General features: G+C 37.9%; 1 protein-coding gene across 1 annotated transcript in view; it reads left to right on the top strand.

Annotated features, from left to right (window-relative positions):
* BMERB1 (bMERB domain containing 1) overlaps window positions 1-25241 on the top strand; it is a 1463618-nt gene that overhangs the window by 623565 nt on the left and 814812 nt on the right. The gene's annotated exons all lie outside the window — the stretch shown is intronic.

The following is a 25241-nucleotide window of genomic DNA, read 5'->3' as shown; positions in this document are numbered from 1 at the left end:
TTTCTCCCCGGGCCTCCACTGAAAATGGGCACTTCTTGGCCCAGTGGACTTCCTGGTAATCAAACTGAAAATAAATAAATAAATAATAAATAGATGCAAGATTAATATTGCCCCATGGCTTTCTAAAGATACTAAATCCAAAATCACACTTAAGAACAAAGCATGAGCCACCTACCGAACAACAAAAAACCCACTTGACCAACTTTTATTTAGACAGCTAAGAAATGACGCTAAAAAATACATAACTTTAAATAAAAAGAACTACTACTGCCATTTACAACAAGTACACCACAATAAACCCCAGAAGTTCTGGGCAGGAATAAACAAACTCCTCCACCCAGGCCAAACCACCCTCACCCCCTTCTGCCTCCACAAATAAATCCCCAGAAGATATTGCTAACACCTTTAACACTTTCTTCAGAAACTATTCAGTCTTTGGCCAGCCAACTCACTCCCAGTAAATCTAATCCAAATGTAGCCAATAACAATACCAACGTAGCCTTTAGCTTCCAATCTGTGTCCACTCAATTCATTATGACCCTACTTAAGAAACTAAACCCACCACTCTGGCTGATGATCTCCTCCCCGCAGAATACTTAAAAAAGACTACCATCGCTATTGCATACCCCATCTCAATCTTGATCAACCGGACCATATCTGAAGCTACCATCCCCACTATATGGAAGATCTCCCATGTCATACCTCTTCATAAGGGGGGCAGCTCTACAGAACTGTCAAACTTTAGGCCCATAGCTTTCCTGTCACCACTAGCTAAAATTATGAAGAAGTGTGTACATATACATGCAGCTCATGCACTACCTCACACAGAACAAGCTATGTCCAACTCTCAGTATGGCTTTAGGCCAAATCACAGCACTACATCAGCACTCCTCTCTTTCACTAACGTTATAAACCACAACCGAAACAATAAGAAACTATCCTCTGCACTCTCTCTAGACCTTTCCAAGGCCTTTGACATGATTCACCACAAAATGCTAATGAACACCTTGAAGAGCTTCACCTTAAACAAGCAATCACTTCAATGGTTTGAGTCTTACCTGCATGGCAAGCAACAGGCAGTCCCATGGTAGGACAAGATATCATCACGCCTCCCCATCAAGCTGGGAGTCCCCCAGGGCTATATATTAGGACCCTTCCTCTTCTCAGTCTTTATAAATGACCTTCATACAGTCATCCCAGATGCTACCTGCATTCAATATGTGGATGACTCCACTTTGATTTGTTCTGCCACCTCCCCCAGCTAACCTTTCCATGTTAACCCAAAACACCTTCAACTCAGTGGAAAAATGGCTTTCAAAACAATGTCTGATCCTTAACCCAAAGAAAACTAAGCAGCTTCTCTTCTCCCCTACACATAGGACCACCCCACCACTCTTCAACATTATCTCCCTGGAAGCACAAACTAAACTACTGGGTGTCCAAGTTGATAAAAACCTCAGGTTTGATATGCACATCAATCAAACTATAAAAACTATCAATAAAAAACTCAGCTCGCTTTATAGGATCAAATCCTTCCTCATCCCACCTGCTCGAACTGCAGTTGCCAGCTTCCATCTACAATCTACCCTTCTTTACGCCTCCCCTCTTTTCTCCGACTTGAAGAAAACAGATCTTAATAAATTATCATCATGCTACAACCACATTGCCAGATTTGCTATTGGCACACCCTACCAAACCCACCACTGTCACAAACCTCCTAGGCTGGCTGGAACTACCTTACCTTCTGCAGTTCAGTCAGCTCATAGTAGCCCATAAAGTCCTCTACTGGCCAGAAAATACACCTGCTTTAAAAACATGATCAGCCCCTATAGTAACAACCACCCACTCTGCTCATCCACCAAACTCATAGTTCAAACGGTCAACTCCAACCACTCTGCTGGTGACTCGCTCTTTGCCAACTCTGTTGGAAAGACATGGAACTCACTACCAGCTGACCTGACTTTAGAGCCTTCATTAACCTTATTCAAAAACAAACTTAAGAATGACCTCAAACAGCACTGATTATGTCCCTGTTCTAACCCTGACTAGTGTCCTCTCTATTTCTTGGTTGCTTCTAATCTATAAATGTTTCTTTACTATCTACCCTCTCCATATCAGGAAGGGTAAATTGTATAAACTGCTACTCAATGTGTCTGAATCCTGAATGTAATATGCTGATACTACCTGTAAATAAATACTTGCATTGCTCATGTCTGTAACCTGTATGTAACTATCATGTACTAAAAGTTCTATAATTGTATGTGTATATGTACCTTGGAGCTTTTCTCCCTGGGCCTCCACTGAAAATGGACATATATCCAGTTGGACTATCCCGCTAACAAATGTAAAATAAATTAAAAAATTAAATAAAATATGTTAACATGCATCCTGTTTTGTGTCTGTATAATTACCTCTGTCATTGTTATAATAATATGTATCTAATAATTGTCTTGAGTTTTTATAAACTATTATACTAACTTCACTTTCGGAGCTTTTCTCCCAGGCCCAGTGGGCTTTCCCGGTAAACAAATGTCAATAAATAAATATAAATAAATAAGTTTATTTTCCTAGATATGCCGTTACTGTTTTTAACCATCTTCCTCTGTTGCTGTTTTATATTGATTAAGTTAGTCTCTTTAGTCCTTGCAGTACTTCAGATTTCTTCATTCTGCCAGCATCAGTCTAACTATCATACCCCTTCTTACCCCTCCTTTTGTTATCCTGGTACCCCATCTGACTGCACCTTAAACACTTTACCTGATGATTTCCCACAGACATTTGGGCACAGAATGTACACATGTGGGAGGAGTTATAAAGATCAAATCAGAAGTAATATAAACAATCTAAATAAATGCAGGAAAGTGTATTGATTTATTCCTCTGCAATAAAGTGCTGTAAAAAATCCCACGTTAACAGCGGTGTTTAACAAAAGAATTAAATACTTCAGCCCCCCCATGTGGTTTCACCATTTTCATCAGCAACATTGAAACAATTAACGGCATTGGACAACTGGCCAGTATTTGTCCTGCTTAACAGAGCCAGTGTGTAGGCACCGCTGGACGACAGCTCATTTTACTTAAAGTCTTCGCGCTATTTAGGAACCAGACTAAACTGTGGTATGACATTACCTATCAGGCATACTTCTAACAGAAAAGTTTCTCAGGCATATGACTTGTCATGTACTGGAGTCATTAACAACTGGGGAACCTGAGGTGAAGTAGATTCACATAATCAAAGATACTCAGGCAGACAAGGGACTAACTGACTGTGACACTGTTACGCTTTATTAGGCACATTTTCAGTTTAAATGGAATATCCCCTGCTGTTCTGTAAGCAGATGGATACAGATGTCAATATCTGCCATCATTTCAGAGGAAAACTGAAACAGTGGTACCTTCAGTTTCCAGGAATGAGTAATAGATATTGTAGACCATCTGGGAATACGCTATCAAATAATACTGTGAACAAAGTCAGACTATTACATATAGGAGAGAAATTATAACAAGCTATATGTGATGCGTAGTGTTGACACGTTCTTGTGTACAATTTCTTAAGGCAACAGGATCCAATAAGCACATTTGTATCTGCCAGTAGTAAAAATAACCTGACAAATATATTAGTATAAAATCTTCCAGTGGACAATACCACTAATTTTTAATATTTAATTCCAGAACAATGTCAGCTCTGCGAGACTATTACACAAAACAACGACATTCTTGTATTTTCTTAGACAGCAAATTAAACTTGTTATAAGCTATTCAAAAAAAAGAAAGTTCAACTGTATGTTCTGCTGAACGTTCTTTTAATCAAAACTTGTATCACCAGATATTTTTGTAAATTCATGTGCAATGTGTAAATATTTTATTTTATCAAAACTTTATGCACAAGCTCAAATATTTATCAGTACTCTGTGTGGATCTTCAGTCATTCACCAGTATTCTGCCAATGTATTCAGCATTACTCATCCACGGTCACGTTAATTAAAAAATAAATAAATTTTAAAAAATCCATTTATGGCATGCACACAAAACATACATAGCCAGACCCTATAAAACAAGTGAACCACATAAATCGAATACTTAGAAATGAAATTAGCAAAACTAGAAGTGCAAATGGTTGTTGCAACCAGAACATCTAAGTCGATTTAGCTGGCTGTCCTCACAAGTGTCGACCTATAGCATGTGCAAACACATGCAATCTACAAACATAGCTTGGGAAGTGTCTTTGGAGGAGACAACCTCAGTGTAACTAATTCCATTGATACACAGCCCTGGAAGTGAGGAGGAAGGTTAGTTCTGTCATAATTATCATCATCGTATTGCCCCACCCCCCCATCAGAGGACATGTATTTAAGTAAGGGGGTCACCCTCCATATCAGAGATTTGGAGAGGGCTTCTAGTAAAACTTTTTTTTTCTGTAAACCTAGCCTTAGTTGAAGACAGTCTGATACACTCACAAACTGGCACCATGCATGGACTGGTGATTTTATCAAATTTGATACTTAAATTGCTCCAAGGGTTGACCTTGATCTTTGTGTTTACCTTTGCCTCACACAATACTGCCAGAGACTTCTTAACATCTACATACTTAGCAGCTGTGTGAGCAGCCTGAGCCCTGTTAAAAAGGTAAAGCACTAAAGACTCCTCTTACTAGGCACTTGGATAAGGGTACGTAACAAAGGCACCTGTACAGCCTTTACAAGTAAAGCACCTGTGACCCCTGTTACTAGGCACTTGGATAAAGGTAAACAACACTGGCACCTCTACACCCTTAAAGGGTAAAGCACCAGAAATCCATGTTGCTTACATATTTGGATAAGGATACACAACAAAGACACCTGTACACCCTAACACCTGTACACTTCAAAGGTTAACTTCCAGTGACCCATGTTAGCAGGCACTAGGATAAATGCAGACAACATAAACACTTGTACAACCTTGAAAGGCAAAGCAACAGAGACTGCTGTTACTCAGTATTTGTATAAGGGCATACAACATGAACACCTATACACACATCAAAGGCAAAGTGTCAGAGACACCTGTTCATAAACAATGGGATAAAAGCACATAACAGAGATTCCTGTACACTCTTAAAGGTAAAGCACCAGAGACCCCTGTTACTAGACATTTGGATAAAGGTACGCAACACAGAGATCTGTACACCCTTCAAAGGTAAAGTGGCAGAGACCCCTGTTAGCAGGTACTGGTATAAATCTAGACAACATAAACACCTGTATACCCTTTAAAGGTTAGTGCCAGAGACCCATGTTAGCAGCCACTGGGATGAATGCAGACAACATAAACCCATGTACAACCTTTAAAGGCAAAGCAACAGAGACCACTGTTACTCAATACTGGTATAAGGGCACACAACACGAACACCTATACACAAATCAAAGGCAAAGCGGCAGAGACCCGTTAGTAGGTACTGGGATAAATCTAGATAACATAAACACCTGTACACCCTTTAAAGGCAAAGTGTCAGAGACCCCTGTTCATAAACAATGGGATAAGAGTACATAACACAGATGCCTATACAACCTTCATAGATAAAGTGCTAGAAACCCAATGCCTAGTAACAGGACATTATTTTAATAGCTGTCTTTGGTATTTCACCTTTAAAGGGTGGACATCTTTGCATTATGCACCCTTATCCCAATGTTGGAGACACTTCCTACTAGGCATTGGGATAAAGGCACACAGCAGAAAACCCATGTACACTCGTCAAACATAAAGTGCCAAAGACACCTGTTACTAGACATTGGGATAAAGGAACACAGAAGAAAACACCTGTATATGTAGGGTGCCAGAGACACCTGTTATTAGACAGTGGGGTAAAGGCACACAACAGAGAAAGCCTGTACACCCTTCAAAGATAGAGTGCCAGAGACACCTGTTACTAGGCAGTGAGATAAAGGCACACAACACAAACATTTGTACATCTTACAAAGGTAAACACTACAAGTGCTGAAACTGCCATACTTTGAATCCACAACTGCTTCAAACAGAATAAACACAACAATAACACCAGGGATTCCTGTCAGGGTACTCAGCTTGTTTGTATGACTTTGTTTATAAGCAAGTGCACCCCCCCACACACACACACACACACACACACAAACACACACACACACACACACGCACACACACATACACTGATACACAAAAACAAACATATTGCTTAGTATTGTGTGCATTTGTGTGTTTGTGTGTTTTAAAGTACCAATATCTGCAGCGTTACAGAGCAATTTCTACACTGTTGCTCTGCATCCTGGATCTCTGAAGCCCAAGACAAGCATATGATTCTCATAAAATACTGAAGTGGGCTGATTCTCATTACCACTTGCTGTGTGCCAGGCACAATTTACATCTCCTTATGAACCCATACTCCATGAATGACACCAGTTGAACCCATACTCCATGAATGACATCAGTTGAACCCGTACTCCATGAATGACATTAGTTGAACCCATACTCCATGAATGACATCAGTTGAACCCGTACTCTGTGAATAACATTAGTTGAACCCATACTCCATGAATGACATCAGTTGAACCCATAATCCATGAATGACATCAGTTGAACCCGTACTCCATGAATAACATTAGTTGAACCCATACTCCATGAATGACATCAGTTGAACCCGTACATCATGAATGACATCAGTTGAACCTGTACTCCATGAATAACATTAGATGAACGCATACTCCATGAATGACATCAGTGCTAGCTGCACTACACACAGCCATACTGAGCTGCTTTGTTGGAAGTCCAGCCTATTATTACTTGTTAAAACAACTACAGCACTCTCTGTACCATCCATTGTGTGAATGGATCAAGCCACGATTCCTGTGTCCTTCATTCTTCTGCTGGCACCATATCTATGGCGAAGTAATGTATTCAGTTGTGTATATCTATATCAGTACCCCAAGGGTACAATGAATGTCTCTACAGCTATATGTATGTGTTCAAGTGTGCTTAGAAATACATGTGTTTGATATTTTACTCATATTTTGCATGGTTACAGTGAAGTATTGATAGCAGTTTTACCCCTTCCACTCTCCAGATGGGGACATGAGGCATACTGGTGGCCAGCTGACAATGTGTTGCCCTTGCAATATCGTATCAAATGTCAGCCTTTGAACTCTACATAGCTGTCCTGAATCTTGTTCCAAGTGCTATTGTTGTGCATATGTTCATTTGCATATATTCTTCACACCAGGGTCTAATTTGGTGCTCAGTAACATATCAGTAATGCAGCTTGTGCTGTATTGTTTCTGGATCACACTTTGACTTTTTCCTTGCCTTTTATGCCGCAAACAGATTTAGCTACAAAGATAAATGAATGCTAGTCTCTTCATTAACTATTTTTTCTTAGCATCTTCCCTTCTCAAACTATGTAACTGAAAGGCTGCAAATGCAGATACTGTGACCCAAACCTTATGAGCAGCACCCTGCATGCACCTCACTTTTAGAATGGAATAGACAAAAGATAGTCAGCAGAGAGGTACAGGAAGGTAGCCCTGCCATATACCAAGTATGCCACTGTACACAATGATTTTTGAGAGATAGCATTTTGATGTCTTTGAGAGGTTACAAATACAACAATATGGTTAATATGTTCAGTGGGCTCACAAGTGTTTAAAGTATTTAATTTAGCAGCATTGTAAAGTCATTACATCAGGGATAAAAGTAAATATATGTGATAAAAATGTACAATTAGAGACAAAGTAAGTATATCCAAAATGATATGTAAATATGTTGCTTAATCAGTTAAGTACATAAAATCATATAATTATTTTGAGTCTATATTAGATAATCGAACTTTCAAAAGTTCGACTGTCATATGGTTGACACCATATGAAAAATAAAATACACAAATAACCTACTTGAATGTTTTAAGCAGGGGGGCAAGCCCCCTGCACCCCCCACATGGGAGGCTGCACACCCCCCCCGCTCTTTAAATATACAACTCTGAGATCGCACTGCAACACGGAAAAAGGAAATCTTCCCATTCCACTCTGTATGGAGATCTCCATTAAAATGTTCAAACTTTCAAAAATTTGATCATATGGTGTCGACCATATGACAGTCGAACTTTTGAAAGTTCGATCATCTAATATAGACCCATTATTTTTAGCATGCTTTTATTCATATGTTTAGAATGTTGGTCTATAGCACCAATGAGATATTGACTTTGAGAGAGAGGGAGCAAAATTTCATTATGGTGAATATTTTAGAAATTGTGCCAGTTAAAAACATATCCTAACACTCTATACCACGCCCTAGTTTAGTTGTTTCTTAACTCACCAAAAGTAAGAATAATTCCCATATACAACATACACTGATGTCCACCTTTGAGTGTAATATATAATCCACATTTCCTAAAAGGAAATATTTAGTTTTGGGCACATTAACTTTGACCCTGCAAATACCATAAAGTGATGTGCTGTAGTTACACCTGCTGTCAGTTTTTCATTTGTCATTCCTTCACAGCCATAGGCAGTGGAAATCCTCAATGCACATCATCTGGAGCATTTTTAGACCAAGAAGGGAAATTACTTGCAAGCCCCCTATAGTAACATAAAATGGCATCATATAAATAAAGTTCAGCTGTTTAACAACCTTCACATGCAGCATTACGATTTCACAGATATTTGATCACATATATGGGTGTGCTGCAGAGAGCTCAGTGAAATTTATTGTGGTCAGTTCCGACTGTACTGAAAACAGAGAGAAGAGACTGGTTAATTCTAGAAAATAATTTAATAATTAAACATTAGGATAAAACAGTTTGTGTATTCTGATGACATATGGACCCCCTATAAATCTATACACATATGAGGCATATGGGAGACTTTCAATCAATTTCAGTACATTTCATACATCTTTAATGACCCACACAAAGCCCACCTTTAACCATTCTGAAAGTAATATTGTTTTTCCTACATCATAATGTATATTTGCTGTCCATTGTTAGCTATAGTAGTGCACCTAAAAACAGCCACTGCTCACAGGTCATTACTAACCACTGTAATGATGAAAACTAAAGTGTGTTGGTCACATAGGAGACAGTGATCTTATTTTCACATTGTCCAATTGGCCATTCATCACCATTTATCACTCAAAGAGTTTTTTTCAGCAGTGTCAGTCATCTCTATAACTTATGTAAATAGCATGATGTCCTATTTCACTTCTCAGGTACAAATATCCCTTAAGTCATTACATCTGAATGGCACCTCCAGGTGCATCTGCAGTTAACTCCTACTGATGCCTCCATGCAGGAAATATTGCTTGTTCAGATTTACATCAGTAATTCTAAAACCATGCTATATGCAAGGTTTTAAAAAAAATCATCTTAAAGCTTACACAACAGCAAACTCGACTGCATTAATATTTCACCTCTGTCCAGTGCAGGTAAATAGATAATAACTGTTGCTTTTATTATATTAATTTATATAGATATAAGTTTCACATTTTTCTAAGTATCTCAACAACCAAATAACACAGACAGAACTCCTTAGCCTCATATGAAAGTTCTCAATTAAATGAAGAAAACGCAGCTGACAGTATTTGTGTAACTTGGGTGGTTGCTGAGATATTGTACATTGTTTTCAAAGTATTACAAATGTAATAGTTAATGTGTTTACTGTGACTTATAAAGTTTGGTTTAAGACGTAGACTCTAACGAATACTACCACTATAAAAATAGTTTGTGCTGAAGAGTTTGCCCTTTATACTTCTTTCATAACCCCTATGGTTCCAGAGATATGAACATTTGTTTGTAATGTGAATAATTTGATTCTGTCAAAAGGCTTAGGCTCCACTCACTGGAAGTTACAGTCAAACTTTCTGAGCTCCATCAGAGTGAATGAGTTAAGGAATAGTGTTGGCCTTGCTTACCCCTTCTGCAGTATCACCTCAGCTAAAGCACTTATTCCTAATGCAACACTACAGGGGAGAGACAGGTAAAAAACACCTGAGCTGGATTTGTAAGATTCATTGGTCAGATCTAGCTACTCCTCTTGTTTATGTTTCTTGAAGATAACAAACTAAAGACTGTTAGCACTAATGACAGTCTAAAAGTCAAGATCTTACAAAAGTGCACCCCAAGCAGACTCCAAAGAATTCTTCTCAGGTAGATTGCAAATGTTGAAGGTGTGATGAGGAAGAAACAGGTAAATGAAAACATTTTTTGGTGAGAGAGTGTAATGACTTGGCAGACTTTAACAATTCCCTGCAGAATACTCTGTGAGAAATACTGGATGAGTAAATCATTGTAACTAAGGATTTTTTTTTGAGCTGTGATACAGGATCTGCATTTCCATGACATAGTAAGCCTTGCTATGTTTAATTCTGGTTGCTGACAAAAAAGCAATTACTACAAAATGGAAATCAAAATCTAACCCAACGGTATTAGAATTAGTGAATATAGTAACACAGATAAAAGAACTAGAAGTGGGATCTTTAGAATATGGTAGGAGCAAATTACATAGAAGATACTGGAATTGTGGGGACAATACATGCAGAATAATGTTTTAGAGGAGGCTTAAGGGAAGGCAGGAATTGAATGAGGTATGTAATGTTTCTATTGACAATGACTATATAGAAGATAATATGAGATGGATAATGTTTCCAAATGAAAATATGTCAGTTTGGTTTATTTTTATTTATATAAATGTATGATTGCCTAAGTTGTAAGAGATAAGTCAATAAAGATGTTATTTTGTTTAAAAAAGACCTTCCAAAGCTTATGAAGGTTCCAAACCAGTTCTAAAATCCAGTGGCTCCCAAAGAGTTAATATTTTTCTGTCCTTTGAGTCTCTTTCTTGCCCAAACTTCTGATAAATGAATAACTCAGAAAAGTTTCATTCAGATTAATAGACGTGGTTTCTTCCTTAAGCAATTTATAATTCTACAAAGATACAACTTAGCACTGTCTTTGCTTTTGTGAACTTTGTCACTGGGGATGTGAATAAAGGAACTCCTGCCATCACATCTATAAGTATGTCAGTGGTACATGTACCTAGCTTTTATCACACAGGTGATGCGGCATGCTTGTATTTCAGTTGTATATATTGTAGATATTAAAATGCTTCCCATGGCCAGCTGATGGAATATATTTTTTGTACACTTTTGGAGTTCATATGTTCAAATGTACAAATTCCATGTCTCTCTGGCTGTAAATATTGTATTTTTGTACTTCATTCCTATTATACCGCATTAACCATATACTATAAATGAAAAGTGTCTGCCACCTGAAGGTGTATTTCTTTGAAAGTCTGCAGATATTTTAAAGAAACTAAACACTGGATGGTCTTTGAAATATATTTTTTATGTTTGGCTATAAAATTATTATATTTATCTATTCAGCGTAAGTACGGCTTTTTCATTGCATCTGAATCTGCTTTATCAATTAACATTATTTTTATTTGTTAATTTTTTTTTGTTATAGTTTTTGGAACTTGCTTTGAGAATTCATAATTTTGCATTTGCTAATAATTGCAGTTAAAAGGTATGGCTACCAATTGGGGTAGTTTAAGCATAGCTAAATTCGAACAACAGTTTATAATTTAGGAAGAAATAAATTATCATGAGGTTTTATTAATATGGCTTCTTGTTACTGGCAATTGTTTTTTTGCACCTGGAAAGGTTGTAAAGAACTTACTCTTAATTTTCTGAAATGGTTAAAATTGAATGCATTGTGAGTTGATTTTATCTCAACTCTCATTTAAATAAAACAAAGATCTTGAATTTAACCTTGAAAGCTGAAGCCATACAATTTGTAAACACCAATACCTCTGTTACCTTCCTGAAACTAGTCTCTAAACCTTTGTATGGTCACATAAATGTACACATCCAAAAACAAAATCTACCTACGTCTATTGCATGTTCCCAATTCTTTAAGTATGTTGGGAACTGTAGTTCCCTGAGTATTATGGGAACTATAGCTCTTTGAGTACTATGGGAACTGTAGTTCTTTGAGTATTGTTTGATTTGTAGCTCTGAGTATTATAGGAATTGTAGTTTACTGTTGTTTTATTTCATAATTTCAATCACTTTTTGATGGTATATCAGAAGTTAGAAATGTGTTTGCATGGTAGCAAGATATGTTAATGCTGAATGATATGCCAACAGGAACCATACATGACCACAAACATGCTGGCTCAGAGGTTCTTGGACTTTGTCACTACAAATGTTCTGGAAGAGTTAGTCAGCACACCCACAAGAGACTAAAATGTCCTGGACATAGTACTCACTAACAAGGGAGAGCATTGCACTACCTACTGCATGATGTCTTTCCTGGTAAGATTGGACCATAAATCAGTCTCATTTGATGTAATTATAAGACCAGATACCCCATCAAGCTCAAAAATGCTTACAAATTTTTCAAAGACAAATTACCTCTTACTAAGTGATGGTATAAGATGTTTCAAAGCCCCCTCATGGACTCCTCTGCAGAGGTGTACACCAATGCCCTGTATAACCACTTAAACAGTTGTATAGAATGGGCTGTACCTGACTAGATTAAAAACAGTTTTTGCCGAAAAAACAAGCCACCCTGGTGGCCCCTAATATAAACAGGCTATACAACAAGAAAAAGAAACTAATGTCCAAGAACAAGAGGGAAATGGCTCAGCAGAGAAAAATATCCTTCTCTAGAGATCTTGTCAAGTCTTCCAAAGCTAATTATGAAGCAAAAATAGCCTCCCTAGCTACTAATAATCACAAGGCATTCTTTAACTATGTCCAAAATGTAAAAAGGAATATCCAGCTATGTACTGAACTGGTTGTGGATAGCACCAATTGTGGATAGCACCACCCATACTCAACCAGAAGTAATAGCCAACCTGCTAGCTGACAAATTTGTAGCAAACTTCACTCCCCTGTCCCCTCCAGTCATCCCTCAAAGTATACCTGCCACTATTCCTCAGCCTATTATCTCAAGGCAGCAGGTCATCTCGGCACTCTCCAAGGCCAAAAACAGGGCATGAGTGGAACCAGACAACAACCCAGGTTGCCTGTAAAACAACTTAAAACATGACCTAGCACACCCACTTGGACCCCTGTTTAACCAGAACCTGCTAACATTCTGAGTTCTGGCAGAATGGAGGACAGCACAGTATTCTCTGTCTGCACAAAGTGGGGGGGGCATAAGCTGACCCTGGGAATTTTAGGCCCATAAGCTTGACTAGCCTCATCTGCAAGACCATAGAAAGAATCATTATGGACCTTATTAACAAGGGCATAGGCAATCCCCAAACTTTGGACCCAACCCAGTTGGGAAACATTAAAGATAGATCATGCCTGTTAAACATGGTTGACTTCTTCAAGAACGTCACCAAGACCCTGGACAAGGGAAAGACAGTGCATACTACCTATGTTGACCTAGCCAAGGCATTTGACACAATCCCCCACTCAGGTATTATAGAGAAACCCTCCCAATTAGGAATTAACCCCTACATTACTAGATGGGTAGCCAACTAGCTCACTGACAGGACACACACTTTCAAAGTGGGTGATTTCACCTCTAGCAAAAGACCAGTTACCAGTGCCGTACCACAGGGTTCTGTGCTGGGCCCCTTACTGTTCAGAATTTATTTCTCAGAAATCCAGGCACACTTGGATTGCTTGTGGCTGACCAAATTTACTGACAATTGCAATCTGGGAGCAGTCACTGAGTCCCCTGATGATGTTAATATACTGCAGACAGGGTTAACACAGACAAATCAGTGGTGCCAAAGCCATTGATTATAGATAAATGCAAAAAAATGCATTATTATTTGTTTTGGGAAAGCTAACATCCCTGCTAATTACATTATAGACAGCACCCCCCCTCCCAAGTGTAGACTCAGTGATATGTGATCTGGGTACTGAGGTTGATAGCAAGCTGAGCTTTGACCACCATGTATCCACAGAAGTAAGGAAATCCTTCTATGTGGCACATCGTATCAGTAAAGGCATCACATCTAGATCTAAGGATGGTGTAATTACATTATACTTGGCCCTCATCAGACAAATAACTGAGTAAAATGCTTTGTTTTGTATGTACCACACCAGACACCTACAACAGCTTGAGTGACTACAGAGGTCTCTCACCAGCAAATTGCAGTGTGCACAAAACAAGTCTTATGTGAAAAGACTGAAAGCCCTGTCACTGTATGTTGTCTCCTACAGGTTGCTAAGGAGTGACCTGTGCTTGGCTTACAGGCCAGTCTCTGACCCTGCCCTGACTGAAATGCAACACATTCCTAAATCAAATTGCACTAGGGTCACTCACTCCAGGGATCTTAACCTAGCTTCTGATATTAGTAGGTCATGCTGGAGAGATAGATACATCTCCCAGAGACTGCCACTTCTCTGGAACAAGCTTCCAATTCACATGAAACAGAGCCCCTCCCTGACCCTCTTCAGATGCAATCTTGATCAATGGATGGGTGACCACAAATTCATTCCTGGGGTGACACCTGTAGATCAGAGTGTGTATGTTCCTTTGAGAGCCATTCCAGTCAGTGGGTACATGCATATACGTACTGAGCATGTGCAAGCAAAAGTGCCATTTTGTAGTGAGAAGCCGAGGTGTAAGCATGCATATGTACAGTAGTTTAATGTTACCATTCTCCATCCTGATGTGTTTGTGTGCAATAAACTAGTTAAATGAGCACCCAGCCTCACTGTCTTATTGAATATACACAAGACGAGTGACATGGTGTTAGAATGGGCTCTAGAGTAAAACATCTTCCACAAGACCATTTGGAAGCTGTTACAGTTGCAGGAGTATACAGAAGTGGATCATCCCTGCTCAAATGATTGTAAACAGATCAGAAAGACAAATCCAGGTACTAAAACTGATTTCAATGATTTTTTTAGTCAACAAATATAAAACGAAGCATTAAAACCATTCAAATGACTTTCTAATTAAACAAAATGTTAGAAACTGTGATATATTGATAAAAATACTCGAATGCTTACAAAAATGCCTGCAATAACTTCTGAATCACATAAAATGTATAAAAAGGGGAAACAACTGTATCTTTTGCTATGTGCTTATTTTTTTCGTATTAGTTAAAGCTATCCAAGATATCAGAAGTGTGCAAAGTGTCCGCAAGTTTGTGCAGTACTGCAGTACTGTTATTTCACAGAAAATGGTAATTTCAAAGAGTTTATGGTACATCTGAATATTTTTTGAGTACCTGGTGTGTGTTTCTACATAATTACAAGAGCATTTTATTGGCATGGCAGAAGGATTTCACAGACCTGGTCCACTTGTATTTGACAGCAATGTTGCTGAAAACTGGAGATTGTCTGACCAAGAGTACAATATTTTCATACAGGCTGTTTTTTCTGACAAAGACACACATACAAAGGCATTCATTCTCCTTAATTTAGCTGGTTCAGAAGCCATTGAAAGGGAGTGTTCATTTGTGTATGCTCCAGCTGTGTATGCAGGGGAGGGGGAAACCTACATATAGTGGTACTGGCTGAAACCCGGGAAGACCCTGAGTGCTTAAAACGTAAATTTAGAGAAATGTGTAACCCCCAAACAAATATTATCATGGAAGGGCACATATTTTACACAAGGGATCAAAAGCCAGATGAAACTTCTGCAGCATATATAACTGACTTGATAAACAAGGCAAAAGCATGCAGATTTGATGATTTAAGAGATGAGTTGATAAAAGACAGGCTTGTGTGTGGTATTACAAATGATGCAGTGAGAAAGATTTTGCTTCAAGACAGTGATTTAATTTTGAATATGGCCATAGAGATTTGTCAGATATAGGAGCTCACAGAAAAGCACACAAATATGCTTACAGATGAGAAAAGCATGCTTCCAATGCCTTCCAGTGCCAATGTTGATAGTATGCAGCACGAGGTTAAAAGATACAGGCCAAAGGGTCTGGTTGCTTCAGTGAAACCCAGAGCTTTTCTAGCAAATTCTAGGGCAGCTCCAGCAAAATCCAGAGCATGGTCAGTGAAGCGGAGGAGTGACTCAGCAAAACCTGTGGCAAGCCTCATTGTCAACTGTCGTAATTGTGGAGGAAGCCATGAGCCCAAAAGAGAAAAGTTCTTAGATTTTGGTCAGCAGTGCGATACATTTAAAAAGTGGAATCATTTCAGAAAGGTTCTGTAAATCAAAAGGGGAACATCCTTTTCTTAAAATAGAGCATTCAAAGAGGCAAGCTGATCAGTTAGAGAGCTGCGACCCTACTTTTTATGTTGATGGTGTGTCAGTGCTTGGTGAAACAGACAATGCAGTAGATTTGTGGGCAAAGAATTAAGTATTTTGTACTGTTATGATTAATAGGAGACCTGTAGAATTCAAAGTTAATACTGGTTCAAAGTGCAATGTTATGTCAGCAGAAATGTTTGCCAAAGTAAGTGCTGGTGAGAAGCTTGATCTGGCAAAGTATGCAATGCTTGTTGTTTATGGTGGTGAAGAAATCCAAGCCAAAGGCTCAGTAGTGCTTTCATGTTACTGTGCTGGGAACAGCTATGATTTGCAATTTTAAGCAGTAAAGAGGCACGTGCAGTCATTATTAGGTCTCAGAGACAGTTTGAAAATGGGACTGCTTTCATTTAATGCAGAAGTCCACCATATAAGCACATGTAACAAAAAACATTTTGCACAAACTATTTTTCTGCCTATGCTTATCTTTTTTGAAGACATGTTAGGCAAACCCCCAGTTGTGTACTCCATGAAGTTAAACCCTGAACTAAGCCCAGTTATCCGACCAGTAAGGAAAGTTCCAGTAGCCTTTCAGGGCAGAGTCAAAACTGAGGTAGATAGAATGGCACACCTAGATGTAACTTGTCCAGTAGAAGAACCAACTGAATGGGTATCCTCCATGGTTGTAGCTCATAAGTAAAGTTCAGATGATATTAGAATATGTATTGATCCAAGAGATTTGAACAAATCACTGAAATGACCCCATCATCCAATGTATATAGTCAAAGACGTTGCTGCTTTTATGCCAAATGCCACTGTTTTATCTGTTTTAGGTGCAAAACGTTAATTTTGGCAAATTTTGCTTGACCGAAAATCTTCATTTCCAACCACTTTCAGTACACCATTTGGAAGGTACAGATTTTTGAGAATGCCATTTGGAATAAATTCTGCCAGTGTAGTCTTTCAACGTATAATGGAACAAATTCTTTCTGGCTATCCATCTGCTATTATACTAGATGATATTCTGGTAGGAGGTAGTGATGACGTCCAACATGATAGAAACCTCAGGAAAGTTCTGGAACGTGCTTGTAAAGTGAATCTTAAGCTGAATCCTCAGAAATACAAATTCAGGCTACAAGAAGTTACTCGTGTGTCATTTGTTTACTAGTGCAAGTTTACGTCCAGATCCTTCTAAGCAATCTGCAATTCTTGAGATGCCAGCCTTACAATGTTTTTTTGGCATGGTCAACTATTTGGGCAAGGTCATTCCAGATTTAAATGAACTTTCAGCATGGCTAAGAGAGCTGACACATAAAGATATAGCTTGGTCCTGGTCAGAACAACACCAAAAAGCATTTGATGTCCCAAAACAGAGGATTGTCAGTCCACCCATTTTAAGATATTATTTATTTATTTATTTTATTTTACATTTGTTGACTGGGCTGGTCCCATTGGATATATGTCCATTTTCAGCAGAGGCCTGGGGAGAAAAGCTCCAAAAGCATACATTAATAACAGAGAAAAAAAAACAATTAGCTATGAGAAGATTCATTAGCATATATTTGCAGATGAAATATTAGAAATTAACTACAAAAACTATAAATTTAATAGGTGTACAAATTGAGCATGATAGAAGAAATAGGGAAGTGTTAGTTGAAGTTCTGTAATCAGAAAAAAAGGAAGTACTTGTGAGGATATAGAAAACTAGTCAGGGTTAGTACATGGGCAGAGCCAGTGGGTTTTGAGGTGAGATTTGAGTTGGGATTTAAAGCAGGGAGGAGAAGAGAGTGCAGTGAGATTGTCAGGAAGGGAGTTCCAGATTTTTCCTACTGTGTTTGAGAACAAAGAGTTTCCGGCCATGTTATAGGATTTACAAATGGAAATAAGAAGTTTATTAGATGAACGTAGGATTTTAAGATTGCAGTAAGGAGTAATAAGAGCAGTGAGTATGGGGGTATTAAAGGGTTTATACAGGATTTTATGGGAGAGTTGGTGAAATAAGATTCGGTTTTGTAGCTCAAACCATCCCAATTGGATTAAGTTTATGCAGTGGTGAGTTCGAAAAGTAGAGCTAGAGGCAAATCTAGCAATACTGTTGTATGCAACAGCCATTTTACTGAGGTTAGCTTTGGACAGATTAGTGTAGGTAAATGAGGCATAAAAGAGGGTGGAAATTAGGTGTGAGTGGGCGATGGATGTTCTGGCAAGTGGAGTAAGGAATGGTTTAATTCTGTACTAAGAGCCTAGTTTTCTGTTAACTAGTTTTATAGTGTTGTTAAGGTGAGTGTCAAAGCTTAGATTGTTGTCAATCTCCACTCCTAGGAGCATGGTAGTTGGGTCGGGGGAAATATAGGTGCCATTACTTGACAAGACAGAGAAGTTGAGTGGAGAGGATTTACGGGTAGGGGAGAAAGGTAATAATTTGGTTTTCTTGGGGTTTAAGATTAAGCAACACTTTAGGAACCACATTTCTGCAGTTTAGAATGTCTGTTGGGTGATAAGAGTGAAGTTCGGAGGGGGAAGAGGCAGAACAAATCAGAGTAGAATCATCTGCATATTGTATACAGGTTGCAAGAGGAATAGTAGTACGAAGAACATTTATAAAAATTGAAAACAGAAGAGGGCCAAGAATTGAGCCTTGGGGAACTCCAAGGGAAATGGGTAGGTGGTTGGATAAGTTATTGTGCCAAAGAACTGCCTGCTGTCTGTTATGAAGATAGGAGTGGAACCACTTTATCGCACTTGTGTCTAGTGTGAAAGATTTAAGTAAGTTTATTAGTATCTCGTGATTGACCATATCGATGTTTACAAACCTGTGTGAAGCTTCCGAGTTTGGTCTTGGTGCAGTCATTCTCCTAGAGGGCAGACCAGTAGCCTATGCATCCAGAATCCTAACCCAGACTGAAATGCAGTATGCTCAGATAGAGAAAGAGCTCTTGGCAATTGTGTTTGCATGTTCGAAATTCCATGATTATATTCATGGCCAACCTATTCAAATTGAGACTGACCACCAACTTTTGGTCACTATTTTTAAACAGCCAGTGCACACAGCTCCTACAAGATTGCAATGCATGATGTTGAAATTGCAAAAGTACAATTTTCACTTGGTCTACACAAAAGGCAATCTTCTTTATCTTTCTGATACTTTATCCAGATCACCCAGAAAAACTACTGAACACAATGACAATGAGAAACCTGATTTTGAAATCATGGAAGTGAGAGTTTTTTCTTTCATATGTCTTGATGAGTTTAGAACTCACACAGCTTCAGATCCAGTTCTCCTGAAGCTCAACCGCTTTGTCAGTTGAGAATGGATGTCAAAGCAATCTTGTTTGCCACCAGACGTGCAGCAGTATTTTCCTTATGAGACGAGATTTTGATGAAAGATGGTATCATAATGAAAAGTCCAAAAGTGATTGTTCCAAAATCCTCGCAACAAGAGTATATTAAAATCTTGTATCGTGGCCACCCTGGAACTGATTCTACCAAAAGAAGGGTGAGAAGATTAGTATTTTGGCCTTCTATGTCAAGAGCCATTAAGAAAGAATTTTCAGCTCATTCCGTTTGTAATAGTACTAAATCGCATCAGCAAAAAGAACTACTTCAGCTAAGCCAAATTCCTGAACTAGCTTGGTCGACAGTAGCTTCTGACATTTTAAAATGGAATGGTCAACATTACTTCGTATCAGTAGACTCTTATTCAAACTGGTTTGAGATTGACCTACTTCCTACTCTCACTTCCAATACTATCATTACAAAGTTGAAGAGACATTTTTCTGTCCGTAGTAATCCACACAAAGTTATTTCTGACAATGGTGCACAGTTTACAAGTCAGCATTTCAAGAGATTCACTGAAGTGTGGGACTTTTTTCATGTTACGAGTAGTCCTGAATACCCACATTCAAATGGCTTGGCAGAATATGCAGTTCAAAATACAAAAACAGCTGTTGGAAAAGTCTAAACATGACAATACTAATGTTTTTCTAAATCTGCCTAATCTCAGAAACATACTCACAACAGTCTTCTTGGTTCACCTGCCCAGAGGTTAAAGTCAAGACAAACCAGAATCACACTGTCAATCAATAAGAATTTGTTGGTTCCAAGTACCAAAAACAACAAAGCAGTAAAAGCTCAACTCCTAAAGCGTTTGTGCAAAAGTCTTACTATGATAAAGCCAGCAAACTTCTGAATCCTTTAAAAGGACAGATAGTGAGGATGCAGACAGCAAAAGGATTTGACTGAATAGGACTTGTGAAACATTTGTATGAAGAACCATGATTGTAGATCATTGAGTCACAAGGCATGGAATTCAGGTGGAATTGGAAGCATTTACTGCCTGTGTCAGAGCCTTTGTTGCAACATTTTGCTTATAACAAAGGCTATAATTCTCAGAGTGATTTTTCCAATGTTCATGTACCTGAAACTGTCCCCAAAAGTCCTCAAGAAGAACATTCCCCAGTGGCTGTCCCTGTTGCTAAACCCAGTTCTAGTTATTACATTATGAGATCAGGTTGTATCTCAAGGCCTAATCCTAAATACACAGCAACCTGGACATGATTTTTATTTGTATATATCTATATAATTTGCATGCTCATATGGCTGTCATTGTTTATTTGCATGAAAAACTAGTCAAAGAGAGAAGATATAGATCAGAGTGTGTATGTTCCTTTAAGAGCCATTCCAGTCAGTGGGCATGTGCATATAAGTACTGAGCATGTGCAAGCAAAAGAGACATTTTGTAGTGAGCAGCTAAATTATAAGCATGCGCATGTATAGTAGTCTGTTAAAGTTTAATGTTAACATTCTCTATCCTGATGTGTTTGTGTGCAATAAACTACTTAAATGAACACCCATCCTCATTGTCTTATTGAATATACACAAGACAAGTGACAGGGCCCCTGTCCTTCCTGGACAGAGGAAGTCAGTAGTAACTACCGTAGATCCTTACCTCTGCGAACTTTACTCAAGTAACCACTGACAGCTGTGGCAACTCAGGATAAATATGGCTAGGTTTGTGAGGGCTGTAGGGGGTGTCAGCATAGTAACTTTTTATGAACCCATGAATCCTCACTGATTGGGACCCACTGGTCAAAGCTTTATTCAGTAATGTATTACCGGAAGTTGAGTGTCTCATTTGTGAAGCAGTACATTTGTGTTTTCAGTGACTAAATGCTTTCCTTTGTTATAGTGCATGGACTGGACAGGGAGAAATCAAAGTAGCTTAGTACACTGATCCGTTTTATCTCTGTGAAATGTCAGTTGTTATATAGTTATTTATTTATTTATTGACATTTGATTACCAGGAAAGTCCAACTGGTAGGTGGCCATTTTCAGTGGAGGTCTTGGGGGGGGCTTAGAAAGTATTACAAAAACATTACATTAATCTTACAATCTTCAAAAATAATGCAAGAACATACTTTGTAATTATACCAAATTAGACGTAATGTGAAAACATTGCTCAAGAATAGATACAACTTATCTGACAATGATTTAATACTTAGAGAAATGTTAGCCTGTTTATAGAAAAGTTAACGGTAAGATAGTATAATATAAACAGGAATTGCAATATTAAGTGAAAGAAAAACAGGGATGTGGCATAGAGAGAAATTGATTGAAGTAAGGAAGTGAGTGAAGAGGGAGAGAAAGAAGGTGTAATGTATGAAGTACTTTTTCATATTTAGGGATGTAGTTTATCCTGGGGTTGAGCAGGAACAGAGATTTTGGCTAGGAAGTATTTCAGACTATAAGTAGCAGGGTGTTGGGGACTGAAGCTAGGGGTTTGTACTTACCATCTTGCATAAATGGTTAGTTTGCAATTATTTTGTGTCTTTCGGCTTTTTCCAGTTAGGGGTCGCCACAGCGGACCTTCGGTCAGCTAATGATTGGCAGTTGATTTTTACGTACCAACTTGCCAGGCCTGATGCACAACCTTCAACGAAGGTACGCCCATTCACGCATGTCTCCACGCAGAAGACGCTCTAGCTGAGAACCAAACTTGACAGTGTCTTACTGTGAGGCGACAACGCTACTGCAGCACCACCACCACATTAGTTTGCAATTATTTTATATAGCTTAAATCAAATGGCATGTTTATAGGTTCATAGGTTCATAGGTGTGTACTAGGCTAAAAGCCCTGGAACCTTTACAAGTCTAGTCCATAGGATTATCCTGGCATTGTGCCACCCAACCTTAGTTCCCCAGTGCCTCTGTCGAGTAGAGCCACTGGAGTGATCCCCAGAGTGAATTTTCTATTTCCAATCCACTCATCAAGATTTCTCTTGAAGGGGGCATGGCCAAGATGCACTCAGAGTAACAGCACTTCTCTTCAGCTCTGTCTATGCCATTTTTCTCTGACAGGATTTTTAAAATATATCTATCAGAAATCTGGATTTTTTTTTATAAAAGGATACTTTATATCTTACACAAGGATAGTATAAAAATATTGTTGATTATTTTATTTTTCCTGTCAAAAAACATCAGAGATCTTCTGAACTACTTCAGTCAACAAGATGAGCTTCAACAAATCTTCTCACCAGGATACAACTTTCAAAAAGGAATTACAATCTTTGTTACTTAACATTCAAGAACTAACTAGTAAAACAGATAAAATAGACCTGAAATTGGATAGTTTTAAGGAGAGCTGTACTAAACAAATGAACATTATACATGAAGATTTAAAACAACAGAAAGAACAGATTTCAGGTATGGAAACAGCCCTAAATGATATGGATTCTAGGCTCCAGGAAGCTGAGCATAATATTAAATTCCTTTTAAAGCAAAATACTCACTTTTTGTCTAAAACAGATGATCTAGAAAACAGGTCATGTCGTAATAATATCAGAATCTTTGGCTTGCCAGAAAAAATAGAAGGAGATAGTATGGAAACGGTCTTGTCTACATGGATACCTGAAATACTAGAATTACCTGAGGCTCTTTCATATGGTATTGAAAGAGCACACAGATCTTTGGTTTCATCAAAAAATAAAAAAAGTAATTCTGCAAGATCTGTGACTGTAAAATTCCTTTCCTTACATGATAAGGAAATTTTCTTAAAGACAGCATGGGCAAAATCCCCAATTAAAATAAAAGATAATTTAGTTAGTTTTCATAATGACTATTCTCCTGTGGTAATTGTAAAAAGAAAAGTTTTCCTACCTTTGATAAGAGAACTTAAAAAAATCAAATAAAATCTCACCTGTTGTTTCCTGCAAGGCTTAAAATATTTTACCAGGATACATCTAAATTATTTGAAGATCTGGACAGTGCTCTTATTTTTGTTAAATCTAACAAACTTTTGGACAAAATACTAGAAATGGATTGGGCAAATGCTAACTTGAAGAGATTAGCCGTAAATGAAACTTGGAAAACCCATGAGCACAAGAAGAAGCTAAGAAAATAAAAAACTTGATCTTATATGCTTCTATTCGCAATGGCAATCCAGTTTGTGTGTTCTAAACATACTAATGACCCATAAGGTCAGGGAAATTGATAACTGGAACAACAGGTAAGATTTTACCACTCTTTATTATACTTTTTAATGACAGTCTTTACTGTTTTTATTTTGATGCTTATTATGCAAATATTTAGTTGTTTCTTATTTTTGATAGGTATGGGTTACTGTTTAAATTGAGTTATTATTGTAACCTGTTTGTTGCCATTTGTATTGAAGTACAGTTATATCTATAGGTTGCTACTTTGGATAAATATCTTCTTTAATAACATGTCTCAATGATTTGGTGCTTATATTTAGTTTAGTATTGTATTGATAGAGACAGTTTATTATTGTCTTTAGAAGTTTCTATAGACATGATTTTAGTGTATATATAAAGTTATTTTTGCATATGCTTTCTCTTATTGGCATCCGGAGCTATTTTTAACATAAATTTTGTTGTTGGTAGTGTCCAGAGCTAATATAAAACATGATATGTGGATAAAGACGATGTCCAGACTGAATTTGTGTTATGGGGTTACTGTTGGTAATATCCGGGAATGTGGTGGGCTCAAAAGTTACAGTTGGAATTGTACAGAGTTGTTTGGTCATATGGGGTTGATGTTGCTGCTGTTGTTTCTCTCTCCTTTTTGAATGTTTGCTTTTCCTTTTTTTTATTTAATTCTGGCTATGTGTCTTTTGCTGGTGTGTTGTGGTGTTGCTATGTTTCTCTGTGGTTGAAACTGGGGTGTTTTGTGTTTCACAGTGTACGCCTCTGGTTAGAGTGGTGGTTTGGAATGGTTTGTGAGCTGCACAGTGGCTTCTGTGATTGCTGTACATTCAGAAACCATTGTTTCACCACCTGCGAACGACTTCAGTGGCACGAGTTGCTTTAAAGTTAAAGTGTCTCCTACTCATCTTTTCCAGCTGAAAATTTGAAAGTCTACAATTATTCAGCATCAGCTTGAGACCTACTTCAGGATCAGTCTCTTAATATGGACATTCTCCCTTGAGTTACTTCTAGATTATTGCCATGGAAACCATAAATCCCTATACCGGACATAAAGTGTCAGAGGCTTCAGAACACTCAAATGCTTTAAAGGGAAGAAAAAAGAGAAAAAAATAGAGATTAGACAGTGTTGCTATTAATGGGTGATGTGAAATATTTACTTATATGCAAACAAATTGTGTTTAATAATTATAACCTGTAGTTAATTTATTGGTTACTTGTGTATTATTGTACCACGTTTGGAAGGAACTGCATAAGTGGCTTGCTTTTTGACTTTTTTATGATGGAGAGCTATCATCAGCCTGTTTTAGATACTGGTATTAGTTAATGAAATCAGTAATTCTTAAGAAAATTGATGTTACTTCATACTGAAGTGAATAGAGTTGTGATTGTTTAATATTTGGGTAGAATAAGTGGTGCTTTTCCGTTGGACCCTTACAGCTTTGTGTTGGTCTGCTTTTTGCAACATGTGCATAATATGACTTTACTTCTCAACTCAAAAAATAAGATTAAGGTTCAGAGCTAAAATGTGACATAAATCTATAAATAACTTGGCTATACATATATCAAAACCACTCAGCTTTGGGTACAGCTGCGGATTCCAAAATTGGAGGAGAGTTATTTACATATTTA

The sequence above is a fragment of the Protopterus annectens genome, chromosome 12.part0, assembly GCF_019279795.1.
Source record: "Protopterus annectens isolate FY-2018-M chromosome 12.part0, PAN1.0, whole genome shotgun sequence".
Lineage (NCBI taxonomy): Eukaryota > Metazoa > Chordata > Ceratodontiformes > Protopteridae > Protopterus > Protopterus annectens.
Note: the sequence above shows the minus strand (reverse complement) of the source record. Positions and strands in the feature narration are given on the sequence as shown.